Source organism: Myotis davidii, unplaced genomic scaffold, assembly GCF_000327345.1.
Source record: "Myotis davidii unplaced genomic scaffold, ASM32734v1 scaffold143, whole genome shotgun sequence".
NCBI lineage: Eukaryota > Metazoa > Chordata > Mammalia > Chiroptera > Vespertilionidae > Myotis > Myotis davidii.
The window spans coordinates 3,205,896-3,214,105 of record NW_006294876.1 but is presented as its reverse complement, the minus strand read 5'-3'; the positions used below and the strand labels follow the sequence as shown (position 1 = coordinate 3,214,105).

Sequence of the window (8,210 nt, the reverse complement as noted above, 5' to 3'; positions counted from 1 at the left end):
TTCCCTACCAGGTAGATTTCTTAAGCTAGCCTCTTGATTGCCTTGAGGGTTAGACCAATCCAGTCAATTACTTCATTTCACAAAACAGAACTTATGACCAAGTGGCACCCATGGTTATCTTAAAATTAACACTTTCTGCATGGTCTTGAATCACTTTGAATAGTGAGAATAATGCTGGACTTGGCATCAGAAGTATCTAAGGCATTCAAATCTTGACTCAGTGGGATGGTGCTTTCTTTGAGTGAAATTATCACTCATATAACCCAACTCTGAATATATCTGAATTTATACATTGGCCACATAATTTAAATACAAAAATTTCCTCTCATAAGAGAAGAAAAAAAGCCCTGGCTGGGTAGCTCAGTTAGTTGTCCCCATGTGCTGGGGTTGCAGTTTAGATCTCTGGTCGGGGTGCAAGTTTTTGGTCCCTTATGTTGGAGGCTTCTCTGAAAGCAAGATTCAAATTGTTCCTTTGTTTTGAGGCTCTAGAACAGCACCATCCAATAGAAATACAATGTAAGCCACATAGGTAATATTACATTTTCTAGTATTATATTTTAAAAAGCTAACAGAAATAGGTAAAATTAAAATTATATATAATGTGATATTTCTAAATGTTATCATTTCAATATTCAATCAATATAAAAAATTTTTAAAAATGAGATATTTAATATTCTTTTTGTTTTTTGGTACTAAGTCCTTGAAATCCTGCAGTATTTTACACAAACAGCTAATCTTAATTCTGACCAGCTAAATTTCAGGTGCTCAATATTGGATACCACCACCCTTGAGGCACACACTGTATAATGACATTTAGAATGGGTACCAGATAAGACTTTGGCTTTTGTGAAATAAGAATATGACGAAGATGAAGGCAGTGGTCGAAAAGGAGAACAGGCCTGCTATCCATGCCCTCATACAGCTGTAAAATGCATCTTTTACCCCAGGGCCTCACTGCACAGCTGTATAAAGTGGCCCTAATGTACCCTGAGAGACAGAGCCACTTCCGTGTGAAGACCATTAATTTTAAGGTGGATTCTGGCTGCCAAGATCTTTGGCAATGATGCAATAACAATGAAATTATACATTCTTGTCTTCTGAAGAAGACCTCGTCAATTATCCTTGTAAAATTTTGGACCAAGTGAAAAGAAAAAATCATGACACAAAAGATTAGCAGAAGACCCAGAAAGCCCTTGTTACTCTGTCAGCAATATATTGATATGATTTTTGAAGAGAAGATTGACAACCTTATCACAAGGAGAGAGCTTTTGGTAATAGAAAGGTGATGCTTTCCCCTCTGACTCTGATGGGAGATAACATGGGATTACATAAAAATTATCAACCTAACATCAGATGGCTTAGGGAGGTGAAGTGTTCCTATATTATGGTACAGACTTGACAAAGAATCTCTGTTTTACTTTTATTTTCTTAGGAAATGTCTATAATTTGTCCCTCTAAGTTTCAGGGTGCAGTATGAGTAGTGGGATTCCTTTCCAAAATAACCCAGATACTTGTCCTAAAAGGCAAGTTTTTTTAAAAGTACTTTTTGATACTGTCGTAGTCCGCCTGGGCATCCCTGACAAAATTCTATAAACTGGATGCTTAAAACAACATAAGTTTATTTCTCACATTTCCGGGACTGGGAAGTCCAGCTGACTTGGGTTTCTGGTGAGAGCGTTCTTCCTGGCTTACAATTGGTTGCCTTCTATGCCCTCAGGATGGTGGAAAGTATCTGGTGCCTTTCAGCGGTTCTCAACCTGTGGGTTGCGAACAATGAAAATGCATCCTGCATATCAGATATTTACATTACGATTCATAACAGTAGCAAAATTAGTTATGAAGTAGCAATGAAAATAATTTTATGGTTGGGGGTCACCACAACATGAGGAACTGTATTAAAGGGTTGCTGCATTAGGAAGATTGAGAACCACATAAGGACTCCAGTCCTATCAGATTAGGGCCCCACCCTTACTACCTCATTTAATCTTTATCACCTCCTCACAGGTCCTATCTCCAGATATCTTAGTTCAGGCTACTAGAACAAAGTACCACAGACTGGGTGGCTCAAACAATAGAACTTTATTGTTTTCCAGTTCTGGAGGCTGGAAGTCTTAGGTTAGGGTGCCAATATGGTCAAGTTCTGGTAAGGTTCTCTTCTGGTTTGCAGACTCCTGATTTCTTGTATCTTCACCTGGTGCAAAGTGGAGAGGGGAAGCAAGCTTTCTCCTGACTCTTATAAGGGCACTAATCTCATTCATGGGGCTCCTCCCTCTTCACCTCATCTATATATATAAAAGGCTAAGTGACCAACCGTATGACATTCCGACCATCTGGTACATATGATTCGCACTGGCAATTTAAAAATAAACATTGACTCACGCATGCTCGATACATATAAAGCTCTTGCTGGCACCAATCTACACAGAGTAGGAATATTCCTACCTAAACCCTTTTTTAGACATGGTCAGTTAAATGTTGCTTTCTCTCAAGTTTGAAGAGCGTGTGACGTTAAAGTTGGAAATACTTCATCACAAATAATTTTCTTTCATCTCTGAAACTTCCATTATAGAGAAAGGGAGAATAGAGATATTAAAATATTTCTAAATATAAAATATTTCTAAATATAATTAACTTTTAATGTGCATGAATCTGTGCACTGGGCTACTAGTTTAATACTAATTACTCCCCAAAGGCCTTACCTCCTAATACCATTCCACTAGGGAGTAGGATTTCAACATATAAATTGGGGGAGAAGACACATTCGTTCCACACACTGAATATAATTGCATTAGGGGTTAGGGCTTTAACATATGAATTTTTTGGGGGGGGATACAATTCAGATCGGAGCAAATATTAAAGTACTTAAGAGTACGGAATTCCATTTCAGATGCTCTCTAAATAAATTAAGGTTATCATCTGCTTGGATGATTTCCTTAGGATGAAATTCCACTTAGCTGAAGCCAATGACTAGTTTAGTATTTTCCAGAATTCCAAGGATTTGTATAACATCATTCTCTGACATCTCCTAGTGTATAAAATAGTTTCATTTTCATGATAAAATAAATTTCATTATGACCCATACTTCTCCCAAGAAAAACTCGTGGGGACAGTTTTGGGGGTTTCCAGGTAAACTAATATTACTGCAAGATACTTTTTCAAATTAACTATTTCTCCTATTTTTTTCTCTACAAAATATTTCTTCTTGTTGCAGAACTGCAAGGACAGAATAGGTCTTCCCACCCATCCTGTTTAAAAATAATGAGCATTCCACAGTCAAGAGGAAAAGAGGGTCTTTTAAATAAATATCTGGTATTTCTAGAATAGTTAATTTCTATGTGAAACTAGCAATACTTCCTTCCAAGCTTGAGTGCAGTACATGAATGAACCTGTGAAACTAGAATAAACTAAAAAAGTACCTTTCCTGTAAATATCTTAAAATTGGTGTACACTTGAAATCTATTTTTTATTGCTGCGAGAGTGGGAAATTCCATAAAATTTTAGAGTGTTTTGACTTTGATGTAAAATGTGATATTTATGGTACTAAAAATGGAGATATGCATCCAACTTGTACTAAGTTCCTTATACAGAATTAAAAATCAAGCAAGCAAACAAAACAAACACTAATGGTTCAACAGTGTTCTTCATGAAGTTATTGTAAGGGTGGAGTTCAAAGAAGAGGAACTCAGTCTTTCATGCTCTATCTATTCTAGGCAAGGCCACTGAAGTAGCTAGTAACTTGAAATGATTCAAAATGTAAGCTACCAAGTCTAAGGACTTACAAATTATAATATCACCATATAACTTTTAGTTATCTAATTTAGGAATGTTTGATTCTAAGGGGAAACTAGAAACGAAATGGAATTATCGATAGTAATGCTATTATATAGGCGTTTACTTAAGCTTATAGATATTTTGTTATTACTTATTCATCCTGACATACTAGGCTAATTGTTGTAATTATATTATAGTTCATGGGCTGTGGAAAAGCATGGGACTTGGTTGGAAAGTCTGTACGGAGGATTCTTTGAAAGGTCGGGGGCCTCTGGGGGGACCTTGCTGAAGGCGGCAGCCCCTACCTTGGCTTTTCCAAACAAGTCTGACCCCCTGGGTATTTTACTAGAATCTTTATGTTTAGACTTGAAAACGTCCTTGCTTAAAGGACACATGTGTTTTCTCAAGGATGCTTACCCTGCTGATAGTATCTGATGGTTAATTTTAGGTCAAGCTGTTGTTACAATAGAAGCCAAAGGAGGCAGGCGAACAGGGCTATTTGATGGTGATAGCCAAGTAGTCCCTTAGTCCTCTCTTTCATAGAAATGTGCATCAGAGTAATCATCCATCGTTCAGGGTCTACCGGTCAGCCCCAGCAATGGGCTTCTCACAATTTCTTCTAAGAAACGCTAATTTAGTTTTTGACTTATTTAGTTCGATATACTTGCTAATAATTTTATTTCCGTAATGTTAATAAAAATTTTTAGCATATCCCAATATTAAAACACACACATGTACCTGTGTTAATGTATTATGTATTCTATAAAACATATACACAATGGACATTTTTAAAAGATTAAAGATGGAATAATTAACATTTAAATTTACAATTTTCCACTGAAGTTCAAAATAAGAACAGTACAACCAGATATTCATTATTGTGGAAAGTCTTGGTTTAACACTAACATGGCCATTTGAGTTTGATTTTTTTTCCTAGTAGGCTTTATTTTTCTTTAATAGTTTTAGATTTACAGAAAAAATGGAGGAGATAGTACAGAGTTCCTACATATCTTGCACTTAGTTTCCCCCATTATTAATGTCTTATATTAATATGGTACAATTTTTACACTTAATAGCCAATATTGAGTCATTATTATTAACTAAAGTCAAGGGTTTATTCAGATTTCCTTTAACCTTATGTCTTTTTTTGGTTCCAGGATCGCAACCAGGACATCACAGTGGGTCCCCAAAGCCATCTTGTGTTAACTTCCCAGTTTCATATCATTCATGATAGGAAAAGACAACGAATCAAACAGTTAAGCTTTTCTAAAAATGTTGTATCTAGAATATATTAGTCCAGCCGGCTGGCTCAGTAGTTGAGCATCAACCTATGAAGCAGGAGGTCACGGTTTGATTCCTGGTTAGGGCATATGCCCAGATTACGGGCTTGATCCCCAGTGAGGGGCAGGCAGAAAGCAGCCGATCAATGATTTGCTCTCATCATTGATGTTTCTATATCTCGCTCCCTCTTCCTTCCTCTCTAAAGTCAATAAAAAATATATCTTTAAAAAGTTAATTTAAAAAAGTAGAATATCTTAGTGGGCCCATATCAATAAATTCAATCTGATAGCACTTTATAATTTTTGATCTTGATCCCTTTGTTATATTCCTAGAGATGCTACAGCAAAGTACCACAAACTGAGTGGCTTAAAATAACAGAAATTTATTCTCTCCCAGTTCTCGAGGCTAGATATCTGAAATCAAGTTGTCAGCAGGCTATGCTTCTTAAAGGCTCTTTGGAATAAACTTTCCTTGCCTTTCCCTAGCTCCTACTGGCTCCCAACAGTTCTTGGCTTATGGCTACTTCACTGCAATCTCTGCTTCCATCTTCACATGTCCTTCTTCCTCTGTCTATATATCTCTTCATCCTCTCATCATATAAGGACAGCAGTCAGTAGATTTAGGGCCCAGTCTAATCCAGCATTATGTCATCTTAACGGATTAAATCTGCAAAGACCCTATTTCCAAATAAAGTGACATTGAGGTTCCAGATGGACATGAATTTTGGGAGACAATATTCAACCCTATATAATCCTATACTTTTACTTCCCATAAGATATATAATTCATATATTCTTTTACTTGCTGTAATTTTTTAAAAATATATTTTATTGCCGTAACTGGTTTGGCTCAGTGGATAGAGCATCAGCCTGCAGACTGAAGGGTCCCAGGTTCGATTCCAGTCAAGGGCATGTACCTTGGTTGCGGGCACATCCCCAGTAGGGGGTGTGCAGGAGGCAGCTGATCCATGTTTCTAACTCTCTATCCTTCTCCCTTCCTCTCTGTACAAAATCAAACGCTCCATCCACTGAGCCAAACCGGTGCTGGCTGTGATTTTTGAGCATATGTATTTATTACTATTTAAAATAAAATTAAAAGGGGGGAAAAAACTCACAATTCTTTGCCTTAAAATGCAAATATTCTTTCCATCCAGTTTCTCCCTTTGGTGCACACTACCATGTAGTCTCTCTATGCTGGTCTCCCAGTTTTGCCTGTTTCCAATCTTTTCTCTAACTGCAAACAAAGTGATCTTCCAAAATAATCCTTCCTGTCTTTCAACAAGGATCAATCAAGCACAGGCTCCCTGGTTAGCCTTAGGTGGCTTTTCATGATCTGGTTTCCAGCATCGTTCTTCCAGTTTCATCCATATATATAAAACCCTAATATGCAAATAGATCAAACAGTGGGACAACTGAACAACCAGTCGCTATGATATGCGCTGACCACCAGGGGACGTGTAGAACATGGTGGGTGTCAGCTGCAGTGGGATGGTGGAGCAGGTGAGCAGGGGCACCAGACCAAGACAGGGCTCCAGTCGCTGTCATCAGGGCAAGGCTCTGGTGGTTACTGAAAATTCTTTGCTCCCGTGCGCCGCAGCCCTGCCTGGCACTCATACCTGCTGCTCGTACCTGTCCCAATTGCTCCTGCTGTGAGTAGGTGCGAACAGTGGCTGCTGGCCCTGATCGCCCCTGAGGGCTTCTCCACCTCCCCCTGCTCCTGAGGGGCGATCAGGGCCGGCAGCCACTCTTGCACCCGCTGACAGCGCTGGCCCCAATTGCTCCGGGAGCAGCGGTGGCGGCGGGAGCAGGGCTGCTGGCAGACAGGGGACCAGGGGCCACAGCCGGAGGGACTAAGTGGCGGCACGGAGGATGGGCTGAGACCAGTCCCTGTGCCCACCGCAGCCTCCCCACAATTCCTTTCAAGGTGCACAAATTCGTGCCCTGGGCCCCTAGTCTCACTAAAATCCCCTGCTACCTACCTGTTTTGCCCCAGAATACTTGCAGGTTTCTCAACTGCCATGCCATTTCCTCCTTCTGCATCCTGGTTCTACACCGTTTGCTTGATAATGCCCCTTGCAGCCATGACTGCTGCTCGTGTTTAGAGGCTATCTCTAATCTATAGAGATGGAAAGGAAAGTAGTAGTGGTTGTTGTCTGAGGTTATGTGGCGAGAATGAAGGCTGATCACAAACAGGCATGAGAGATGTTTTTGGAGTGATGGAAAGAGTCTAAAATCAGGTGGTGGTGATGGTTGTACATCTCTGCATGTTTATTAAAACTCGTTGCATCGCACATTTAAAATGAGTGAACTTTATGGTGTTTAAACAATAATGAAGCTGATTTTTAAAAAGTGGGTAAAAAATAGTTGTCTACTCTTTTGGATTGTAGTCAACATATATAAATAACATAGTTAACTTAAGAATTTTAAAAAAATAGATCATCCAGTGCATTCAAAAGGATCCTCGAGGCTAAAGGAAAAAAGGCACCCATCAGATGTTAAAATATACTGAACAGCAAGAGGGTGACAAAACCAAGGGAAAAAAGTCAGATTCAACTGCTGCTTTGCTAGCATGGGAGATCTTAAAACTGCAGGCATTTCTCTAGCTGACCTTTGAAGTCCTGTTAATATTTTCCTTTTGCTCTTGTTCCCCTAAACTCAAATTTTTTACTTGAAAGATTACAATCCAAGAACACACGGGGCGCGCTCGCCCCACTGCCCAGTGGACCGGGTTCACCCTTCGCGCCCTCAGGCAGGGGAGGGGCCGGAACGCCAAGCCCGCTGACCGCGAGCCCGACGCCGACGGCAGGCCCAGGTCCTGCGGCCTCGGGGCGGGTCGTGCCGGCAGCACTCAGGGGAGCGCCGGCAGGTCTGCCCACATCCCCGTCTTTACAGTGGAGGAAACCGGGTGGGCGCAGGGCGACACTCGGAAGTCCGGAGTGACACTGCGAGGTGCCCGAGCAAACACGTCAGCGCCCTCCACACCTCCGGCCGGTTCCCTCCTCCTCCTCACCGAGCGCGCGTCCCGCTGGGTTCCCAATCCTCCCCCTCTTCTTTCGCCCGGGGCTGCCCGCAACCCCCAAGAAAAGGTAGGCGCCCCACAAGCTGTGGGGCAAAGTGATGACTCCAGGGGCGGAGCATGCGCAGTGGCGACGGCGGTTCG

General features: G+C 40.8%; 1 long non-coding RNA gene across 1 annotated transcript; it reads right to left on the bottom strand.

Annotated features, from left to right (window-relative positions):
- Positions 1–2,060: 2,060 nt before the first annotated feature.
- Positions 2,061–8,161, bottom strand: LOC107184048. Its single transcript, XR_001514865.1, has 2 exons — positions 7,030–8,161; positions 2,061–2,191 (listed from the first exon to the last, which is right to left on the bottom strand). It is a non-coding gene; the product is annotated as an uncharacterized LOC107184048 (long non-coding RNA).
- Between the last annotated feature and the right edge of the window lie 49 nt (positions 8,162–8,210).